This window comes from Rhinolophus sinicus, linkage group LG10 (genome assembly GCF_036562045.2).
Source record: "Rhinolophus sinicus isolate RSC01 linkage group LG10, ASM3656204v1, whole genome shotgun sequence".
NCBI lineage: Eukaryota > Metazoa > Chordata > Mammalia > Chiroptera > Rhinolophidae > Rhinolophus > Rhinolophus sinicus.
The window spans coordinates 64292982-64317434 of NC_133759.1; the positions used below are offsets into that span (position 1 = coordinate 64292982).

General features: G+C 42.2%; 1 protein-coding gene across 15 annotated transcripts in view; it reads right to left on the bottom strand.

The window, feature by feature from the left end:
* FOXP1 (forkhead box P1) overlaps window positions 1-24453 on the bottom strand; it is a 409891-nt gene that overhangs the window by 151014 nt on the left and 234424 nt on the right. The window contains exon 1 of one of the 15 annotated variants that reach the window (XM_074313285.1): window positions 12102-12123. The exons of 13 other annotated variants lie outside the window; for them this stretch is intronic. The gene's annotated coding sequence lies outside the window, so the exon portion shown is untranslated. Of the gene's footprint in view, window positions 1-10522; window positions 10607-12101; window positions 12124-24453 lie in introns of those variants that run through there. One more of the 15 variants, XM_019746873.2, reaches the window with a different exon arrangement.

A 24453-nucleotide genomic window follows, 5' to 3' on the forward strand; every position in this document is an offset into this window, starting at 1 on the left:
ATGGCTGATATTCACAGAGGGCATGGCTCCTCAAAATGTTCCATAGTCTTTGAAAACAAGTTTATGAGACAGCATCTAGACAGACATGGTGAAAAAGTGGAGCAGAGATAATCCCACTCCTGCAGCACTCCAAAACGATGTGTTCGAGTTACACTCAAAAGGAAGAGGGATGGAAGTTGCAGAGTTCTCACTGTCCTCACTGCAGGGGGAGATGTGGCCATGGGCAGTGTTAGCCCAGGTGCAGGGCTGAGGAGATGAGGTCATGACACAACACCCCTCTACCGTCTGGACCACTGCAAATTCCTTATCATCGCACACCAGCCTGAACCTCCACCTTCTAGATCTAGTTCCAATGTCAGGATGCCCAAATTCTTCCTAACATGATGTCATGTCCATTAAGATAAACGTGGAGTGGTTGTCACTGTTACAACACTTAAACTGTTATGACACTTAATAGTTATATTCTGCACTTTTGTTCTACTTTAAAATTTAACAAATAATGCAAAGACATGAGGACAGCGAGGTTGGGAGTTGTGTGTGTGTGTGTTTTAATGTTGGTAATTGACTAGAGTGTATTTTATTAGGAGAAAAGATGACAAAGGATTTTTTTTTTCTTTTTTTGTACGAAGAACTGGGATGAAAGAGAACAGAAGTGTGCAGCTGTGTTCTTGTGCCACAACCAGCCAGCATTAGTGCTGTGGGGTCCAAACACCATCCCACATGCTGACTGCAGGAGCCGCGAGCACAGAAGTGAGAGGCTCTAGATGGGAGGGGGCGATCTGCTACAAGTCCTGCCCCTAAAGCAAACCTAGGAAGCCAAAAGGGATCAGCAAACCCTATATTCACTTGCAATTATGAATAACCTTTTTAATTAAAGTATCCACACAGAAAATAATTCCTGCTAACTAAGGTAAACATTAGGAATTTTCATAAGACAAAAAGAAAAAGGATCTCTATGATTCTTTTGCAAAATCAGCTGAAATAAGTTTAATGGCTACAGTCAGGAAGTGGTTTGAAGTCTCTCACAAGAGGGGCCCCCACCATCACACTGTGACACACCTGTTCTCGTGGGCCCTTGACGCACCTTGCCAAGCACTCGCTGTTTGCTCCCTGCCGAGCCAGTGCCCGACACTGCATCCCCACCACCTCGTGGCCGGCACCTACGCTGTCTTTGGGGGGATTCCATTCCAGTGCGCCAAGCCTGAGCCTGGCGTGCTATGACCATAGGTAACATGGGCATTGATTGCAGTGAAGTATTAGGTTGGTGCAAAAGTAATAAAAATTATATTAAAAATAATTGCAAAAACTCCAATTACTTTTGCACCAACCTAATAGAACAGAAGTCAAGATTATTAGAACATGGCAGAAATGTCAAGTTGGATGCTGCATCAAACTCATTTGCTCTTGTTAAGGAAGGTCCAGATTGTATCCAAAAATAAACAAATAGGCCCAGTCCTTCTCCAAGTTCCTAAAGTAGAAAATATGGTATCAAGTGCAAGGATAAATGCATCAAGTGATCTATTAACTCACTGTAGTAACCCATTGTTTTCTGCAATTCCCTTTTAGGAGGTGACAGCCCAGCAACTCTCCTTATGTATAATCCAGATTCGTATCTCTTCGTACCTTAGAGTGAGACTTGCTAATTCTGAAGCCTGCAGAAGAACCTAGCTAGAATCCTGTTCAAAATAATGGAGAGTCATCTATTATTTTATTAGTAACATGAACCTAGTTTCTACTCAACTATGATGCTGTATTCCTTTTCTTCTTGTGATATAACCACATACATTCGGAACGCCCTACGAGGCAACAAACACCTATGAATGCTTTGCTTCACGAAACACCTTCCTTCCCTTACCCAACTTTTGAGCAAAGAAGCAAGAGAGAAAACCAGTTCAGAGGCAACAGTCCAGTGGAAATAAAGGACAAAAGAAAGAAAGAGAAACGGGAAGAGGGTAAAGACCCAAACAAGACTGATGATCTAAAAGGTGGACCTAATTCGCTCTTGGCCAAAGTTAGCCTGGATAGGGAAAAAAGCCTAACGTGCTCTAGTAGTTTATACTCTCAAAGCAGTAATTGCAAATAGCACTAATTACATCTGTTTAACAATTTGAGAAACAAGGAACATCTAGAAACATAGGGACATGTGTAAGGTAAAAATCCCCTGTATTTAATACTAAAATAAAAACAATGCACTGAATTGTTTACTATGTGCCAAGCACTAAGCCAGGTAGTTGTTCTACACGTGTTGCTTTTTTTCTTGTTCCCAACATGTCCAAGGGAAGCAGGGGAAGGGTTTATGCTGCCGACTTAAAGTGGAAACACTGGAAGATTGTGAGGTTCAATGACTTGCCCAAGGTTACAAGTCTAGAGAGCAGTTAGAATGGAAAAACAAAAACAAACATTGTCTCCTGAGAACTTGATATTCACATTCTGCAAAGGTCACTGATTAGACCAAAAATGGCCATGGGTTACCCTGACAAATGGATATGCAGCCCTACTGAGCCAAAAATGCATGAATGAATGTGGGTCCCTTTGCCTCCAGGATGAAGGGAAATGCCTTTTTGAGGTATCACACCTGACTTCATCTGCCTCTTCCCCACACACGACTTTGTTCAAACAGATCCTCTCATTCCCAAGACATTTGGAGACACGGCTACATTTGCAATTCCACTCTTGGTGTTCTCTGTCCACATTTACAAGGCTTCCAAATATCTTCTCCCTTTAAATTCTGTGTTTTGTGGACAAACACTGCATGGTCTCACTTATATACCAGGACTCTAAAAAAGTTGAGCTTATAGGAGCCAAGAGTAGACTGGCTGTTGCCAGGGGCTGGGGGGAGGGGCAGTGGGGAGAGAGTCAAAGGGCAGGAAGGTTCAGTTGTGTGAAATGAGTAAGTTCTGGAGATCTAATGTACCACTGGTGACAATACTTAATAACACTGTATTGTATCCTTGAAATTTTCTAAGAGGATACATCTTAAATTAAATCTTCTCACTACGCTCAAAAGGATAGAGGTCATCGATGGATACAGTTTCAGCTTGATTGTGGTGATCTTTCACAATGTATACATATCTAAAAATATCAAGTTGTACACCTTAAACCGTTTTTATATGTCAAAGATACCTCAATAAAGTTGTTAAAAGATAAAAATAAATTTAAAAAAATTTATTGGGGAATGTTGGGGAACAGTGTGTTTTTCCAGGACCCATCAGCTCCAAGTCAAGTCATTGTTTTCAATCTAGTTGTGGAGGGCACAGCTCACTGGCCCATGTGGGAATCTAACTGGCGATGCTGGTGTTATGAGCACTGCGCTCTAACCACAGAGCCAACCGGCTGCCCCAAAATACATTTTTAATTAAAAAAAATAAATTCTACCTTTCCCTAAAAACTCTGTTCACAATCCAGTTCTTTCAAGCAACAGTCTTCCCTCATGTTCCCAGACCCAAAGGACCAGTGCTGCTTCTGAATCCCTGTAGCGCTCTCGGTTCCCCTGCTGTGATGACAAGTCCCAGGCAGGTACACAGGAAGGGATGAGCCAGCCAGCTGTCTCTGCTTTCACTCACACTGAACTTCACCTCGGTACCGACTCAAGTTTATCCACCTTCTCTTGGGATACTGATGCTGTCACCCTCATCCTTGGATTATCTTCCCTTCTTCAAGCCTCAATAGGGAAAGTCCTCTGTTCCTGAGTTCACCTGAGGCAAGTTTGGGATTTTGCAACAGGAGCTTTTCATGAATCAAACAACAGAGAGGCTGAGTTAAGAGAGCGCAGATTTCCTCTCACAATTTAACCTAAGTTCAGCCACAACTCATGCACCTAGACTGCTGTTTGTGCTCTGCCTTCATTTAAGGTAGATCTGTTCCTCTCCACCCATTTGGCATGCCTTTCAGGTCTAGCAGGATTCCTGGCCCCTATTTTCTTAACACCTATTGTAGATTCTCACACTATGCTATAACTGCAAGCTCTTTGTCAGGGTGGAGGATGTTAAATATTCACTTAAAAAGTTTTTTTCTGTGAATGCCACCCTGTCATACTGAGATATAATTAACATACAACATTGTAATAGTTTCAGGTGTACAACATGATTTTATATGTGTGTGTTTGTGTGTGTGTGTGTGTGTGTGTGTGTGTGTGTATACAGAGGGTGCCAAAATATGTACATACATTTTAAGAAAGGAAAACTGTATTAATTGTAATACTCAATATATACTGGTAATAGAATATGAATACAAGTCACGTGTGACTTCTGCAATCACAAGAGGTGCTCAAAGTGGTTCCCATCAGTATCCAGACACTTCTGATGACGGTGAACTACCTGAGCAACATGGACAGAAGCGTCCACTTGTACACATTTTTTGGCAGCCCCGGCATACACACGCATGCATATATATGATCACCTCAATAAGTTTAGTTAACATCCATCTCACATAGTTACTTTTTTTTTTCCTTAGCATGAGGAAAACCTTTGAGGATCTACTCTCTTAGCAACTTTCAAATATAAGATACAGTGTTACTAACTTTAGTCACCATGCTGTGCATGAGATCCCTAGAACTTACCTTATTACTGGCTGATTGTAGCCTTTGTCCACCTTCACCCATTTTTCCCATTCTTCACCTCTGGCAACCACCATTCTACTCTCTGTCTCTATGAGTCTAATTATTTTAGACTCAACATATAAGTGAGATCATACAGTATCTGTCTTACTCTGTCTGACTTATTTTACTTAGCATAATGCCCTCAAGGTCCATCTATGTTGTCGCAAATGGCAGGATTTCATTCTTTTTTATGGCTAAATAATATCCCATTGTGGATACATATATATAATATATGTATGTATCTCACATCTTCTTTATCTATCTGTCTATCTATGACCACTTAGATTGCTTCCACATCTTGGCTATTGTAAATAATGCTATAGTGAACATGGGGGTGCATATATCTTTCTGGAATAGTGATTGAATTTCCTTCGGATATATTTTCAAAAGTGGAATTGCTGGGTCATATGGTAATTCATACTGTTTTCCATAGTGGCTGCACCAGTTTACATTACCACCAACACTGTATGAGTCTCCACATCTTCCTCAACACTTACTACCTCTTGTTTTTGGTAACAGCCATTCTAACAGATATCACAGGTGAGGTGATATCTCATGGTGATTTTGGTTTGCATTTCCAAACAACTGTATTCTTCAAACTGTTCTGGTCCCTGGTCATTGGGGATGGGGAAGATACTAATACAAGTCACAATTTTTTTGAGTGCTTATTGCCAGACAAATACTAAAGGGTACATACATGTTATTTCACTTAATTTTCACAATTCTTTGAGGTATTACTATACTCAGTTAATAGGTATGGAAACATAGTAGCAGAGACATTAAATAATAAGGATCAAGTGTGATATACATGGAGAATCTTTAGCATAGTACCTGGTCATGTAACTACCTATTAAATGAAATGATCACTGCAATACATTACTCCATTCTTCAGGAAATGTATTTTGTGGGAAGCAAAGATTCCTGTTTCCCAATGATCTCAAACCATTAGCAGCATCTTTATAGAGACAATGAGAAAAATCACAGCATCTTCTGTTGAATCCAAACGAATCAAAGGCAGATAACATTTATGGTACAAAAAGCAAACTGAGGACCAGTGGGCGTATGTGACTCACCTGCTGGCTCTCCCCCCCGCCCCGCAAAGGCACTTAAGCAAATACGGCTCTTCTGGACCCTCGCCAAGCCTTCACCAAGTCCCTGCCTAGATCTTAGGACAATACAGCTAAACAGCTGCGTACAAGCCAAACAGTTAGCTGGGGGAGGTGCCCACCCTGACAATGCTGCTGGTGAAGAAGAGAAGCCCAGCTAACATTCCCCGAACGGCACCTGCACACCTGCCTTGGTTCTAAGTTACTACATGGAAACAGAAAGTTGACAGAACATGCCAAAGGTCACACAGTCAGGCTTAGAATCCCTTCGCTTGTACTTCAGGAACGACACAGCCAAAAACAGCCACTAATCCCCCAAATCCATGGATTTGTAATTCTTCCATTCACATGAAACTAGAACCACTTGCTTGACATGACAGACCTTAGAAGAGAAATTTAGAAACCTTTAGAAGAATATATTTAGTTAATCCAAGTCACAGTCAAAAGTAACTTTGTAGTCAACTTTTTGAAGTTTTTATCCTAAAAATAAATATAAAAATATAAATAGCTATCTATCTCTATCTATATCTCAGATACAGAATACTGCAAAAGAAAACCAGATCCAATTGCTCTGGCCAAAGAATTAGAAACATTTTCTTAGAAGGGGACTAAAAACAAAACTGTTCATCAGACAGACAGTTGTGTTCACGGAGTTGTGTTCATAGAGTGACAATGATCTTTGGAACTTCCAATAACCACACTTCAGCATAAGGTGGAAGTTGAGTCTCCAGCCATGAAGAAATAAGATTCTTTGGAAATTTGGGGGAATTACTGACCTTGTGAGAATCACAGCAATTCCAAAGACAGAAAAGTTTGCTTTTAAAAAACATTAACATATGTGTACAGAGGCAGCATGCATGGAGGGGAAGCAGCCGCCAGTCACTCTGTCTGGATATGAACCCCAGCTCTAACACTTGCTGGCTGTGTGACCTTGGACAAGTTATGTAACCTCTCAGCACCTTGGTTTCTCCATCTGCAAGAATGTGAGGAAATAAAAGTTCCTACATCATAATTAATACTTTTAAAGTGCATAGACTAGGGTCTGACATCCAATAAGGCTTCTTAAATGATTTTAAAAAGTGCTTTATAAATGATCACTGATTATGAAAGTAATAAGCTCAGGATGGAAGAAAATGAATAAATGCATTAGGAAAATGAAAAATGAAATGTAATATCATCACCTACATATGACACATTGACAACATTTAGGGGTATGCTTAAGAAAAGTAATTTTTTTAAGCAAAACTGGAATCACATTATTTATGGTTTTTTTGAAAATTGCTTTTTAAAATTAAAACCACATGCTGAATAGAGATTTTTTTCCAATTTAATTTCTATATCCAAGTTCCAACAAACAAACAGTACTGGGAGCCAAACAACCTAAATACTACGCTGCTACTTCTGGAAAAGCCTTGAACAAGACTTAAAACTGCAAATGGCACGTCACTGATTTTTACACTGTGCTTCAGAACCGCTGGAAAAAGGCCCGTGACCAGCCAGAACTGAAGGATCACACAGTCACATCTAGGGTTACAGAGTGGTTCAATTCTTCTGACCCCAAATCATGCAACTATAGAGCAACTTCTGACTTACACTGCAGTCAATACCAAGTGTCTGTTTCTTTGCAAACAATAAACTAACTTGATTTTTGTGGAAGTTAAATTGCCAACATCATACTGAGTTAAAGTGAAACAAAACAAAAATCAAAATTTTCAGGCCACACTCTATCTTTATAAAAAACAAATTCCTAATTTTGACTCCGAAGAGATTAAAATTAAGCATGGTTCCTCCTCTCTGGCTCCCCCTCCTACCACCATCCAGACCACGCACTAGCTACATTTTCCAGTCCAGTCTCTTCGTGGTAAAACCTTTTCTCACGAGACTGCCTGTGGTCGGGGCTGAAGATGTCACAGGAAGAAGTTCTCATGGCATCTAGGTGAAGCCCCTTCCAGGTCCAGCCTGACCATTAGGTACACTCACCCGGACATTATAAACTATTTTAACAACAGGACATTTTCCCACCTCCAAAGTGGGATGATCTCTGCAGCCTACCTATATCCCAAGGATGTTCTGAGTATTAACGAGTTAGCGTTAGTCAGAGACTTGGACTTCCACAGACAAAGGGCTCTGTATGAGTACAGAGCACGATGACCCAAACAAGCTGCCTTTGGGACAATCACCTGAGATGACAACAGAGGAGATGGAAAGGCTGTGCTTCCATTGTTGTCCTCTCCGTAGAAAAGCCACATCCTAGTCACACACGTGCAGGGTGACACTGGTAGAAGCTGAACTGTGTCTGAGTGTCTGCTGCATTGTTCCCTTATATAGTCAATAAAGAGGGGATCCCTGTGTGTGCATATTTCCAATTCACATTCCAAAACAGTATAGGCAACAAACCCGATTTTCACTGTGATTTCCAGGGCTGCATATAACTGGGCCGGGCACGGTGCTAGGATCATGCCCATCATTTTTTCAGGACGTGTATAATGAGGAAACCCCTGTAGAAAATCACGCTCTAGTTATTTAAAAAAGTGTCCATGTGTGCATATATGTCAGTGCGTGCCCATGTATGAAGAATATCTATACACGGTCATGCAAATCCCACCTGAGAATTAAAACAAAAATAATGGCATTTTCTTTTGCTTTTAAAAAGTCTACTTTTAATGTAAATGTGAGCCTTTTCCTAGGTCTCTACAGAACTTGATCCAAGATAAGAACCACCATGAAGGGCATTACAAACATTACATAATATCAAAGACAAGAAGGTTTTCTTGAGGGACCGAGGCACACACGTCAACTCTGCATTGTAGCACCTGCCTGACACCTTGAGAGTGAGGAGCAAAAGTGGGCTGCTCATAAACTATGTTGAGCACACAAAGAAAAAATTCTGTTCTATTTTCCTTTAACTGAGCTGATCATGTTTAGAGCTAAAGTCAGGATAAAGCCTTCGGCAAAACTATATGAGGTGCTACTGATTTGTCCAATGGCATCCCTGTTTATTGCACGTGCGCACGCGCATGCGTACACACACACACACACACACACACACACACACACACACAGTAGAGCTCCTGAGGCAGGCATAACTATGTAAAGCACCTTGAAAAGCCAAACTACTGTACAGCTAATCGTGGGAAATCCTGTATCATAAAACCACACACCTCAATAGATGAATTCTCAGTAAAAAAGCCTGGAAAATTTGCAAAAGGCAAAAAGCCTTCTGAATCTTAAGGGTTAACTCACTTGCCTTTTTAAAAAATGGCACATATAGTTTCCTTTTCTCATAAAACAATGCCTTTATTATTCTCTGTATCTCTGTTGAAGGACATGGGTTTCTGAGTGGAAAACAAAACAGGACTTGGTCACATGTTTATTTGCTTCAGCTACTCCCTTCCCCTTCTGATAAATAATCAAACATGCCATCCAGAAAAAACAAAACCAGTGAGCTGGGAAATTTGATGGTCATCAAACAGACTGAGATACCCAGAAAAGCGGCCCACTGTTCCCACACAGAGTCTGCGGCCCCCACACCTACACTAACATCTGAGTAAATACCTTCAGTCACTCTTTCCGTTTTCCCTGCCATTACTCCTACTGTTAAACAAATTGTCCTGACGGCAGTCACAAACGTATTTTTTTTTCTTGCAAAGGAGAACAACTTCTGAACATTAAAAAAGCCAGCAGAGCAACTCGTACACACATACACTAATTTATTTTATTTATTTAAATGTTTCTTCTGTTAGAGGTGTGGACAACTACAGAGCACATTTCTTTCTCTCTACTAATAGATGCTGTTTTAGACACTAAAATTTAAGGATGTGTAGTCTGGGGACTAACAAAGTTCAGAGTAATAATTCCCTTGGGATCAAAAGAGCTAATTTTCCACTTCCTGTCTATTCCCGGGCCAGCATCTAGTTTTAAAAAAATTAGCACCTGGTTCACCAATTATACTGAAGTTGAGGGTCAGGGTTGGGGGAATGGGTGTGAAGGGAGGGAAAGGAGGCAAGAGGAACAATAACAGACAGGAAAAGGTAGAACCCTTTTTAAAAATGTCAAGCCATGTGTTTAAAAGCGCATTTGAACAGAAAGGACTGAGAGAGCAATCCAGTGTCTCTTCCCACAGAGCGAAGCAGCCCCCAGGTCCCAGGGCTTCCCCTGCCACCCCCATCACCCACAGTGAGAATTCCGAAAAGAGCCTTCCCACACCCAAGTTAACAGCCACCGGGAAAGTGGGGCAGGCTTTCTCTTTCCTTTTGCAGCCCACCCAATTTAAACAATGGTAATATGAATGAGATAATGAGCGTGCGTGTTTCAGCAGTCTGACTTTTATTGGCATGAAATTGGTACAAATATCATCAAGACCGATTCACAAACGATGACTGTGTCATGATGCAAACACCAGGGGACAGTTCTGCAGAGGCAGACTTACAAAGGCACTGTCCTTGTACTCGCAAGATTTGTAATAACAGGAAGGAAAAGGCAACACAAAACAGTGTCACAAATAAGCAGAAAGAGGTTTTCATCTACACGCAAGCCTATAAAACTACCCCAGACGACACATGGCTGCTTACTTGGCTGATAATATCCGAACACACACTTGAAAGCAAGAGTGAATTAACAAGGAGTTAGAAAGAACCAGCCCTCTCAAAGCTCTAAAAAGAAAACCGCCTTTGATGAAGAAAGGAGGGAGGGGAGAAGCAGCAGTAAACAAGCCGGGTCATCTTATTCTGCCCTTCAGAGAATGTCTGCGCAGGAGCGGAGCCCGAGTTTAAAAGTTGAACCCAGCGAAAATGGTCCTGTTTTTCTTCTGGACACTTACAGAGAAAATGAAGAGTTTGACGGAGTGAGCGTACTGTCTGCCTCTGGATTTCCGTCTTCTTGCTGTAGAAGGGTTCTGGCTGTTTCTGTGAAGTGGGGGGGTTGCCGAGTGGTAAAAAAGATGTTTGAATAAACAGGAAGTGCTGTGCAGCGGCAGCACACTGGAGGAGAACACACTGGAACAGTGCCCTTTGCAGCAACCTCAGGGACGCCTGCCTCCACAGTAGCTGGATGGGCTCTCTCTAAATGACAAAGAAACCACAAGAATTCCTCAAGCAATTCTTCACTTTCAAAGTTGAATGATCGGTTGGAGTTCGTAGGTAATTTTCAAAGTTGCATTCGCCACTTAAAGCAATCTATGAATGCTACACGTACCTAACTCACTTCAGGTCTGCAAGCAGCACACAGCATCACAACTGTGCTCAGGCTCGACCAAGCCCCGGCCAAACAGCTCATTCACACTGACAAATACACACCGACAGGCTGTGGGGAACCTGCTCTGGAGATATTTTTGTGGTGACATTTACATAGGCAGGATGCTTTCAAAAAAAAGGAAGAAAGAAAATTCAGATTCCGCAGACTTTAGAGGATTTCGTCACATGTATTTGTAAAGAACACATGGTCCCGCATTCCGGGGATATGCCCTTGATCTGGCTTCTGCTGCTTTTCCTTTACATTTTCCTTCTCTGCAATCAACCAAACTACCTGTTTATCTGGATGCCTCGCTTGCCTACTTGAACACTCCTTAACCGGCCCCAAACTAATTATCAAAGTCCTGTCTTCTGTCACCTGAGTAACTTGACAGATACTGTAAAGAAAAGTAAACTGCTGACAGCAGAGCAAGTCAGCTTGAAAAATAGGATGAAGAATTGAACAGCCATATTCAATAAAAATAGAAAGAGGGGGAGAGGAGGAGGGAGAACAAATTCCTTCTGAAAACTACTGCTGTTGTGGCAACGTTCCTGGGCCACGGAAGCGACTGATGTGTTATTTCGCGGGCAACGCTGGACTGTCTGTCATCCAGGTGCTAATACTTGGCTAAAATAACTCATTGGGAACTGTCAGTGGGATGTTTACATAGGCCCCCATCTTTTCTTCATAGAAGGAAATTTTTTACTGGAATTCATCTTCTTTTGATCTCACATTCAAAGCAACGGCAGCTTGATAGACATTCAAGTCTGAAAGCAAATCCAGACGCTGCAGATAAACCGCCAGAATATGACAGGCAGAAGCATCTAAAGCTTATAAAAATGAAGAGAACAGCATGTCGCCTGAGTATTACAATAGCAGAAATCAAGAGACATATTAGATGGAACTGATCAGCCACAAAAACAGTTCAAAAGGCAGATCACAGAAACAGAGGACTGGGCCAGCAGAAAAAAAAACGGGAAAGATCTGGTTTACCACCTCACCTCCCTTTTGAGCCCCACCGCGCTTCCATGCCTGCCTCTACACTTGTAAGAGGGGTGGAGTACCCACTTCAAATCTTCCTGTCTAACTTAGCTGGTCCACTTACAAACGCTGCACATGATATCTCAGCAGTCCATTTCCAAGGGGCAGGGGGAAAGGCAGACCCTTACCTTGCTCAGGGTCCAGCATGCTGCATTTGATTAGCATCCCCTGCACCTGTAATGCAGTTTCAGAAGGCACAGAGCCTGGGCGCCATGCACGTGGGCGGAGAGGAAAACCATCTCTCAACAGAAGAGCTCTAAGTAGTTCGAGATGAGGCCAGAGAGCTCTAAGCAGCCAAGTTCCCTAAAACGGCTAGTTACCGAATGAACACAAATGCTCCAGCGTCTGTCACAAAAATAGATGCATTCTGTCCTACAGTATAGAGCCGATCAACACCTAGTCGTTTTGAAGCCAACTAGGGCAAGAACTTTCTTGGAGGCCCACAACTATTTCTTTAAAAAATAAGCCTCTTATTCTAACTAAAGTCAGTGCATATAATGAAAAGGTAATTCTCCAAACATTTTGTTACTTAGAGCTATTTGTTAACAAACACTGAAAGTGAACAGGCAGCATCAGGTTAAGGGGCAACAGAGTCCCACAATATAATTTAGCAGCAGTGACTCCTGACTGAAAGTCTCCTGGAACCACAGAGCCAGGGCTGCTGCAGCATCCTCCACCCTACAAATTAGCGTCTCTCCGCCTTCTGTATAATAAGCTAACAGTAAAACAAAATGTGGACTTAAAAACATATTAACTAATTTAAAAAGCTGGAATCAGTTTGGTTTTTGCTTCATGCAAATAAAATTCCTGGGTAACTTAGTTACAAATGTAAAAAACAAACAAAACAGAACCCCTCCTGGAGCTTAAGACTGTTTTTAAAAAGTTATCTTCTGTCATGCCTATGCTATCTGATGTGCCAAAGCTGATTGTTTCTCTTCAAACTGTGTTCACTGTGTTATAAAGTGTCCACTATTCTTCTCCAACCCTAAACAAAGTTGATTGTAATGCACCAAAAACCTGTCAACTAAATATTCCATGTTGCTATAATCGTTACATTTACTTCCAAACGGAGCTTTACCTTGTAAAAGCGGTATGCAAATTCCCTTACACATCATAAAATGTATATTCTTCATCTACAAAGAATGCTGTCACCACCACTGTGATGCAAGAAGTAGCAACACCCCTTTACTCGTGGCCATTTCTTCTTCAAAAATACACCATGTATAAAGACCTTATTAGTATAATTAAACGACTGTTGGGCTTTTTTTTATATATAAACAACTTCTGATCTGTCATTTAAAAACCTCATAATAATATCAGTAAAGAGCTACCATTTTTAAAAGAAACTGTCTGCTCAGGGCGGTGGAACCTATGGCAGCCACACTCTAGGCCGCTTCCCCTCTCTCCCTTTCAGACTTCTCCTGGACCTGAATGTCACCATAGACCTTGAATCCTGCATGTGAAATGGCTTCACGCTAATTGCTCTAATTGCTTGAAGATGTGCAGGCAGGTGAAACCCGATCCCTGTGGCTATTGTAGACCCAGAACTGCACGGGATGTTTACACAGTGGTTTGATTTTAATAGACAGAAGGGCTGAGTTTACGACAGCAAAAACACAGCTAATAGGTGACCCCTTAATGTAGTCCTCTTTTAAAAAGAAAAAAAAAAGCACACAACAAAATACAATTTCATGTTCTAAAAGGCAATGTCCTAAATGCCAAGGTTATTTGCTTGCCTCTTGGAGTGAGCACACGTACGCTGCACCTGACATTTACACCCGAAACTCTACCCCGAATACATTTTTTTTTTACCTTAAAACAAAAAACCACTTTATATGTCAGTCACCTTACAAACAGATTATGACTGTATGGTATTTCCAAGTAAAGTGCACTCATTTAAATTTTAAATTGAGTATTTTTCACTCCCACAATACTCCCAGCCCCTAAAAGGAGAAACCTGTGTCTCCTTGTTTATTCCTTTGCTTCTTCTGCCTGACCCCCCCTATTTATGGAATGCCTGACCCTTGTACATTCCTTGATTGCAGTTAAAGTGGAGCCCCAACCATCTCATGTTGGTGCTTCAGACAAATGTGCATCCTTTCAGGCCCTTTTTCCTTTGTTCCTGTGTGGGACTGTGGCCTGCTTCTCATCCAGAGGGGCTAAGGCACCAGGAGAGTGGCTGACACTCTTCCTCAATGACAGTGGCCATTCTCCCTGGAAATTTTAATGAATTGAGATGGATACAGAGATTTGACAATGGCTCCCCAGAGCCCTCTCTTAACAAAGCACAAATGTTACCAATGCTGGACAGGAAATATACTACAGCAAGACCAAGATAAAATGCCACAGCACCTACAAGGTGTCATTAAAAAAAGGAAACCCACAAAGGTTAAGGGTAGACTTAGACACCTGTGGAGATACATATGTATGTGTATATATATTTGTGTGTGTGTATATATATATATATATATATATATATATATATATATATATGTATATATATATAAAGGATCTGAAGCTAGGAGTATTTCATATATAGTTGAGGAAACACTGCGAATCAGGAAGTAAGAATTAAACATTTACCACTAAAGGAAAAAATACCACAAAACAATGAAATGATTTTAGGGCTAAGCTGGGCTACTAGAAGAAATAGGTATACCTTGTAAATGAGAACAGAGAAGCAGGTAACACGCCAGACAGCCAGACACCGACAAATGCTCTGCTAAAGACGCTGCATAGGACCGTCTGACGATGAAATACAAAATGCAGAAGAAAAGGGGCAAAATGTCCTTTTAAAGCTACGAAACACTTTTAGTTATATAAGCTAAGGAATAAATACAGGAGCTTCCATTGCCTGGACTATTTGTCTATAAACACTGAAAGACAAAGTAATAAAACAAAAATAATTGCATAGACTATCCTTTTGAATCACAGCCACCTCACCCACATTTATAGAAACTCATACCTTGTTCAAAAAGTTACAATCCCCTATTAAGAAGTAATGAGCCCCTCCAAAAAAGGAGGGGGCAAGTATCCATTTAAAGATTAAGGATAAATGAGTCCAAGCCAGTGTGCGAGACACACTGAGGGAAAAAGTAAACAGCCCCGCCCCCAACAGTTCCCCTTCCAACGCTCTATGCAGTGAGTGCCTGGTACCAGGGCTGCCCTGTTCCTTGGAGGGGTCAGCAAAGCTATGCTAAACTGACAGGTTCGGTTTACAGCAGGCCAGAACTGTTTGGATATACTGGCCTTGCTCACCGCCAGCTTAACAACAGATGGCCAGAAAACTTTCATTATGCTGCAGAGGGCTGAACTGCAAACAATCCGGAAAACTGTGAAAAGTTTAACTCCCTCTAAACCAATGTGCCAAACCAGGGCCTGCCCAGAGCCAGTGAGCCAGCGCGGGCGGGGGTGGGGGGGTGGGGGTGGGGGGGAGACTGAGGAAGTGATGGTTAAAACAAAAGAGCACTCGCTAACCACCCAGCCCAACTCAAGGCACAGTTCCAGACATCAGACCAGCAGCGACCCACCCAAGTCTTGATTCTTGATTTTAACTGTTCAAAGCCTAGACCTTATAAGGAGTTGTATCCAATGTGCCTTCTTTCTTATTTTCCCAAAATGTACTATCAGACTTCCCCTCCCTTTGGAGAAAGAAAATCTTCCTCCAGCCAATTCCCAAGCTCCCTCCTATCTTCCCTCCCGCTGGAAATTAGAAGGTGAAGACCACAGTCTCATTCTAACACCTAGATTTAAATGACTTATCCAAATCTGTATATAATTTAAATATTCATTAAATCGATTCAATCACAGGAACACTAATATCTCCTAATGCTCTGAGACAGGATATAAATGCACCTTCAAAGGTTTAATTCAATTGGCAATCTGAGAGGTCTTATCACCAGATATGTGTTATTTTCATGTTATTCAAGAAATGAACAAATGTGTTTTCCACAAACGTATTTTAGAAACTACCCTTTCCTGTTATTGAAAGAAAATTGTGTTTATTACTCCTTTAGCATAGTGTAAACTCATAAACGTCAACAGAGACTACAAGGAAAACTGTCAACTAAATATTGTTTCCTTCATGAGCTGTTCTTCCAAGTCAATTACGCCTTTCAACTTCTGGGGCATTGTATGATAAACTGGCAGTAAAAATCATTCACATTAATATACCATGGTGCCTTGCCTGCAAAAGGTAATTAAAGAAGTAAATGACTCATAAGAATAGACATATTAGCTGCAAAATGAAAGGCAACTGAGCTGCCACATAAAAATATGTACCATTAAGATACTGCATTTTCATATTCCTGTAATCAGCTTCAGTAGACTAATGCTTATTTAATCCAGTTCTGTGCTAAGTCCATCAACAACTGTTTTTTGCTGTTTTCTCCTTGACTGAACATTATGAGAGCAGGTTTGGAATAAATACTGCAATGAGATTTTTTGCATACTCAATTGAAGAACAGGTTTTTACATTTTAAAATCGATTTTTCTTTCTCCAAGAAATACAACATAAAAAACAAAAAGATTACTTGGGGGGATGGGAGGAGAGAGATATATACTATATACATACACACACACACACACACACACACACACACACATCACTAGCTAGACATGTCTCTTTAAATGGCAAACCATTTCGGGAGGATAACACTTGTTTCCATGTTCACCATTTCTGACCCATCCCATTATCAGCAAGGGGAAACAGTACCATGCCTCTGCTGGTCAGATCGCTGCTACCTTTATGAGCACCGCCTTTTGTTAATAATGTCTTCCATTGGCGTGAGCAGGAGGACGGCAAGTCATCCTTTGGCAGGGATGGAAAGACAAAGTAAGAAACGTGGGGGAGTGGGCAGGAGAGGGCCTCTGACTTGCCCAGTGGTCACTGAAGTGGACAGACCTTCTCAAAGAGAAGCAAACTGACCCACAAATGAGCTGCTCTGCTTTCCATTCTTTGCCTCGGAAACTACCATTGTGTACTCTTCTTCCCGTCCTTTATTTCAGCTTTCTCTCGCCAGTCCAGCCTGACCACGGGAAAACATCATCCACGCCGTCTGAGATTTTTCACTGAAGTTGCTCACTTCCCTGCTTCGGGAACATCGATCTTGACCAGTGAGATGAGTCCCCCATTTGCACTATTCTATTTCTGGGAACATTCAGATGCATGAAGTTTCTTGGAGGCTGGAGAAATGCCTGTTCTTGTTGTGGAAATCTTGTTCTTGTTTGTTGATGACCGATGTGGGCCCAAAGTTTTGCTGATTCAGTCTGGGAGTTTAGCTTTCAAAACTCTTGCAAATCCTCTGATGTTCAATGCCAGCAGTGAAAATCGGCCTATAAAACATTAGGGTATCTGTCTTCTATCATGATTGCCAGCAGTTCACTCACTTTCAACATCGAATGCATCCAGATGAGGTCTGCTAACTTATCAAAAATCCAAAAGGGATTCCTGGCCTGTTTTGTTTGTTTGTTTTTTTGCTTCTAAGATCATCGGCTTTCAATAAAAGCAAAGTTCTGGATTCCTATACAAGTTGTACCTTCTCCCCACCCCTCCTGTGAGTACAGAAATCTCTTTGGCTTTAAAACTGATGAGCAGCCACCTGGGCCTTCAAGGACAGAGCAGGATGTGAGGATGGTCCTACAAGGACCCTTAGCTGTTTATTTATCTTTTGACAGTTCTCAGAGCTGCCCAGAGCCTCCTGGATTTAGGTTGGATCCTTCCTTTCAGTGTGTTATTGCCTCAACATTCGAGCAGACACCACTTGGAACCACAATTAATGAGCTCTAGTCCTTTTTCTAATTAAGGAACAAAGGTTCCTGTGTGCACAGAATGGAGACGCTGTCTGGAGAACACACGTGCAGAGAGAAAATGCTTCTAATTGCTTCAAAACAGGATTTTTCATATTTAGGAACATAATGGGATTGAGAAATGAGAGCATTTCCAACATCCTTTACAAATAAGGCTTTACAAAATATTGTTAGCTGTTAATAATATATCATTATCAAAAACAGAAGTTATGAACACTGTGCACGTAACCTTTGTCTTCACGTGAATTAACCTATATGTAGGAATACAAGGATACATGAATTAGTGTTAAAACACATTAGAAAATAAAAGGCCCTGCTCTGAAAAAGAAAGGCGAGAAGGCAGCTGCTCTGAGCCTGGTGTTCCTCAGACCTGAGCAGACTAGGATTCCAACGTGTAATTAAGAAAGATAACCCCAGTTCTTACAGTAATTAGGGGCTGTGGGAAATAGGATACTATCTCTCCAAAGTGTTACAAATATGCCACACTTCTAAATAACCTGCAGTGCTTGGAAAGATACTCACTACCAAGGGCAAAGCTGCTATGCAGAGGGAACAGTAAATGACAGACTGGCGTTCAAGCCCATTAGCTGCTATGTGATAGGAGCCCATTCACTAGCACGCGACCTGTGAAAAATCTTAGATCTCTTTAAATCTTTGAATTGGATTACTGCATTAATTCTTAAGAACTGCAATCCTTCAACCAAGTCAAATTACCCTCATTAACAGTGGAAAAACTGCCTCTGCAATAAGTTTAAAAAAAAGATATTTATTACCTATAATCACTTTTACATACTTCGTCTACAAATATGATGAACTGACACCAACAGCTTTGAAAACAGTAGCATCTTGGTTTTGCATATTAATTTGGGTTAAAATAAAAATGAAAGCAGTTGCATGGTGTTTAATTTTTTTTTTTTCACATCCACAGGACATATCCTTTCGTAATTACAACTCTCTGATAAGAAGCAAACAGCCCCATTTCACAGGAGAGGAAACTAGGCCATACCCAGAGATGCCGCACGAACCGTCCTAGCAATCCCAGCTCAGCAGGGACACAGTGAATCTCCCGGCCTCTGTTCTGGGTTCACACCCCAGGGATCACATCAGAAACGAAGACTTCTCTCCATCAGGCTTGTAGTTAAAAGGCAGGCAAAACAAATGCAAGGATGGGGATGCGGCTCCGAGGGTGGGAACGATCCCCACAACAAACACAACAGACATCGCTTCCATTCTTCCATCACCACATTTGCTGTTATTATTTAACCTGCCTGGGGAAGTCATCAACTATGTCCTTTTACAGTGATACGAGAAAAAGACATGTGAATTCATCTCCTCGGCCCTTGATGCTCCCTAAAATGGTCTCAGAAATGTGATAATAGCTTGGCAGAGTTTGAAAACTTTCGGTCCTTTCCGGCAAAGAGCCGCTCGAAGCCCCACTGACCACGGTTCCTTGGCTGCAGACATGACTGCTTTGGTTATTTACTTCCCAGCACCAGCAGGGGCCGAGGGTCCTCGTCACGGAGAAGAGGAGTAACTGGGGATGGGGTTGGGCAGAGGCAAACCCACCTACGTTTATTGCAACAGATTCTTTTATATCCTGGATTAAGGAATGGCAAAAGGTGAACAGATACACGTTGCTCTCCAGAACTTCATAGTACCCAATGCTTCTAAAGATACTTCCAATACTTCTAATAAAATGCTAACTGAGTCCATAATAAAAGCCCAGGGGCGCTACATGGCTCTGAAGTGCCTTCTGAATCATCAGAGGGAAAAGGGGTATCATACTTCGGATAATTACATATGAAACGCATTTATTTCAATCTATAAATTGGAAACTAGGTAGTCTTTATTTAGTATATGATGAGAAAAATCAATTAAGTATCTCCAACAATCCTAACCTACAGTAACCTTTTTTGTAATTTCCAAAAACCAGTTGTTAAGATGAGCATTTCAATTCCATGTCAGCAGATCTGCAGAGCTGTGGTATAGTCTAATAATAATGGAAATAGCTTTTATCAATCTTACTGTGCAACAGGCATTTGCATTCACTGCCCTTCTGTCCTTCCAATAACCTTTCAAGGTGGGATTATCGTACCCATTTTACAGGCAAGAAAAACAAGGCTCGGGGAGAGCCCAAGGTCAAACAGCTTCTAAGTAGGTTTATGACTGCTGGGAGGTGAGGGTGAAACTTAGGGAACAGTCAGAGAAAGGAGCTGTTCAAAGGAGGACTGGGAGGAAAGAGGCATCTGTCTTGCGGGAAACCGGATCCAAACGTCAGAGCACCTGTGATGTGAACACTCATGACCCAACTCCTAACAAGTGGCACTGCACACTGCGAACGACAATATGGAATTGTTTCTCTTTGGTTCTACCATTTGTGGAGTCTCTTTTCTCACTCTTTCAAAAGCCATATGAATGTCAATTGGGTGCTTTTTGAACAATAAATGCTTTTTTAGCAGTAGATCTCAAAACTAACTTGGTTCACTATTCTAGGAACCTTTCTAAACAAATGTTAAGGTTCTGTTTTTACAAGTACCAGACCGTACCTTCTACTTACATGTCAATGAAGCCCGATTTTTGCTGCCTACTCTGTACCAAGCACAGTCCCAGCACTGGGCATAGGCAGGCATCCCTTCCTAAGGCTTATAGAACCACAGGAAGTAGAGACAAGACACTGGCAATTCACAGATTCAGAAAGAGAGAGCCACTGTGAAGGAAGCTGTAGTGACAGAACAGCTTCCCACGCTTGTCATTTTCAGTCTACTCTAGATGTGGCCATCAAGAAATGTGCCCATGAGGAGGTGACACTTAACTGCATGTTCCTTCCTACCTGCAAGTAGAGACAGAATCAAACAACAAAGAAACAGAGAGAAAGTTCAAGGAGAAGGACCACAGACGCTGAAAAGAAATCACAGGTTTGAAACATGCTGAAAGAAAAGATGAACTTACTGAAAAGTTGGGGTTACAGTTGCCTTCTTCAACAATACAGTGTTTACCTCATTCTTTTTCAGTCCTTTTAAGGTGAAAGACGTATGCAGATTACGAATATGCTTTCAATCAAACTGCCTAATAAATACAAAATGCACCATAAAATAATTTACATAATTACTACTGAAAAATAAACTTTAGAGTTGGCCCTTGTTTCTGTGTGTCGTTATTTTTTAATGCTGTGATGCGTTGGTGGCAGGCAGAACTCTAAGTCATCTCCCGCGTTCCTGCCCCTTGACCCATATATTCAATCCAACACTGAACCAGGTGTTGATGGGAAGAATTCTGCAGCTGTACTTAAGGTCCGAAACAGTTGACCTTTGGATCGATAGGAAAATCATCTGAATGGGCCTGAAAAAATCACATGGAGTTGATATTTGGGAGTTTAGAGATCAGAGATGGAGGAAGACGGAGAATCCAAGTGCAGGAAAGGTTTGGTGTGCCATTGCTCCATCAGGATGGAGGAGGCCACGTGGCAATACATGTGGGCAGCCTTTAGGAACTGAGAGTGGCCAGCGAGGAACTGAGGACATCAGTCCTACAGCCACAGGAATTAAATTCTACCAGCAACCTGAATGAGTGTAGCAGCAGATTTATTGCCACAGCCTCCAGACAAGAACTCAGCCCAGGTCACCCTCGGGCACTCTGTACCTTCTGAGACTCTGAGCAGAAAACCCAGCAGCTCTGCACCTGCACTTCTGACCTCTGCACTGTGAGCTAACCAGTGGGTGTCATGAGCTGCTAAGTTTGTGGCGATCGGTCATGCAGCAGCAGGACGCTAGTGTATGTAGGAAAGAGATGAAATCATGTTGCCCATGTCTGCAGTTTACGGAGGCGTTCCTCTTACTCAATGAATGAGAACTTAGACACAAGGGAGGAGCACAGGAGGGGCGGAGAGCAAGGGAAGGAAGACTGAGCTTGCATTGCAGTCCCAACGACCACAGGCCACTCTCTTCCCGGGGCCTCATCTTCCTCACCGGTACAGACGACCTAACAGAGCAGTGGGATGGGCTCTTATGGTGCCCAAAAAAACACACATCGAAAGTCGTAAAGCACAATGCAAGTTGCTTTTTTTTTTTTCTGGACTGCTTCTTCCCTGAGGCATTCTGATTTTCAGCTTCCTTTTCCAATTATTCCAATTATCTGTTCTAATACTGACCAAGACACAAATATGGAATCCTCTTTGGCTATAAAAGACAAGGCACATCCCAAAGCATCCTAGAGCTTTCTGGAGTCTACACAAAAGATGTGGTGATGCCTGCCTGGGGAGAATGAAGAGGTCGGCTGTGTTCCTGATGACGAAACCACGTCACCTAGCTCCCCTCTACCATTCGTTCTATGGTGGTTTGGAAGGTGGAGCCACACAGCTTGGCTTCCAATCTAACTCCGCTTTTGACCTTGACTTAACCACTCTATGCTCCAGTTTTCTCAGGTGTACAGTGGAAGTCAAGACAGCACTATGGACAGGGCTGCTGTGAGGCGTCAGGGAAGTAAATAAAGTGCTTCTTAAGGCTGAGTCTGCCTGTTAGTGAGCACCACTGAAGAGCTGCCATCATGACCATCATCGTATCATCATCAGCACCATTTTTATTGCTATGGATTCCAGAATAGGAGCTTAATTTTTCTGCAAAAAGTCTGTTCTCTCCCCAAGGAAATTTGGGGAAATTTGGGAGATAGGGCTCAGTAAATATGTAAAAATACATCTACAGTAAGGATTTTATCAGTCATGCCTTTTCATGGTACACTATAAAACCCATCAAATCTCTGAAGAAAAAGCAAGAAAACCCCTGCACAGTCATGATTTTGCCACATCATTTTACGTTTCCTTAAAGGAAAAATAAGACTCTAACGGTCTTTAAAACCATGATTTATTGCTTTTCAACAAGTAGTTTGGGGGAAGCCAGAAAAAGAGGATTCACCTGCTGGAAGATCAAGGAAAGGTACGGGATTTTGGCCCGGGGGTCAGGGACAGGAGAAGCCAGGGAAAGACAGCAAAGTAAAACAGAACAAAAGCAACACCAAGTCCAGTGCATAGATACCCTTTTGACCTTCACTGCTTTACTCACTAGACTACTTGTGGACTTCCTATCAGGGCTGGGAAGTGAGCCGTGAAAGCAGCTCTCCCTGGACTTTTGGCTGGCGGGCAAGGAGGACCAGCCGACAGGCGCTGCGGGCAGGGCAGTGAGCACCACAGAGGGACTTCCAGTGTCCAGGCTGTGTGTGCAGGGGCAGCCAACCTGGAGCAGGTGCCAGTGTGCCACACCTGAGCAGTAAGGATGCCCATCAGTTCGCCAGGAGAGCAGGGTGTGCAGAGAAGCGGGTGGACAAAGACGGGTGTGCACCGGTAGAAATGCAAAAATGACCAGGTGTTCGGGACCTGTCGGGAGGACCAGAGTGCTGAGAAGGAGCTGGATGAATAACAAGAGGCAGGCTGGGCCCTGCACATCACTTGGTATTGTCAGTACTGGTATTGCTAGTATTTTTAAATTTTAGTCATTTTAATCGGTGTGTAGTGGTATTGCATGCTTTTTGTTTTGTTTTGTTTTGTGTTTTGTTTTTTCCCTCATCATGGTTATAACTTGCATTTCTCTAAACTTATGCCGTCTGTATACCTCTTTTGGTGAAATTTCTGTTCAAGTCTTTTGCCCATTTTTAAATTAAAAGAATTTTTTCTGTATTGTAGAGTTTGACAGTTCTTCCTATAGTCAATGCACAAGTCCATGGCTGGAGACGTGATTTTAAAGTATCGTCTCCTTGTCGGTACCTTGTCTTTAACCAGGGATTACATTTGCAATTTAGAAAGTTCCTTAACACAATGTTAGGGAGGAAAGGCAGGGAGAATTTTTTGGTGGGGGGCAACTTACAAAGAAATGAAAAATGTGGCCAGGAGGCCACGGACGTGCCCAGTGTGTCCAGCACACAGGAAGGGAACAGGCCGTTCACAGGCCTGGCAGGAGCTTGTGGGATCCAGGCCATTCAGGGAGATGCTTTTAAAGCTGTGACTAATGATGCCACGTAAAGGTGATGTCTTCCCGTCCTCTGTTTTTAGTGCCGCTGAACCATCCCAGGTAATAAATCAAAGAAGCCAGGGTGGCTATTTGTATGGAGAGATAAGGGAAATTAATTTCAATGCCCAAACATGGACCTCCTTATAGTAAAAAATGACTTAGCAATACTAGTCCTTTTCATGAATGTCTTGGAAAACCAACACTTAGAAAACACACACAAACACACACACATGCACACGCACACACATGGGCCGATTCACCCTCTGAATTTTCAAGGGAAACATTGGGCAGTCAAGGGGAAGGATCATTATAAAATGAAGAAAAAAAAACCCACACTGATTGAGCAAAACAAATGTTCATGGACCTTCAAGAAAGGGAGGGTTACAGGCCGGCCAGGTGGCTCAGGCGGTTGGAGCTCCGTGCTCCTAACTCCGAAGGCTGGCGGTTCAATTCCCACACGGGCCAGTGGGCTCTCAACCACAAGGTGCCGGTTCGACTCCTGTAAGGGATGGTGGGCTCTGCCCCCTGCAACTAGCAACTAGCAACTAGCAACTAGCAACTAGCAACTAGCAACTAGCAACTAGCAACTAGCAACGGCAACTGGACCTGGAGCTGAGCTGCGCCCTCCACAACTAAGACTGAAAGGACAACAACTTGACTTGGAAAAAAAAAAAGG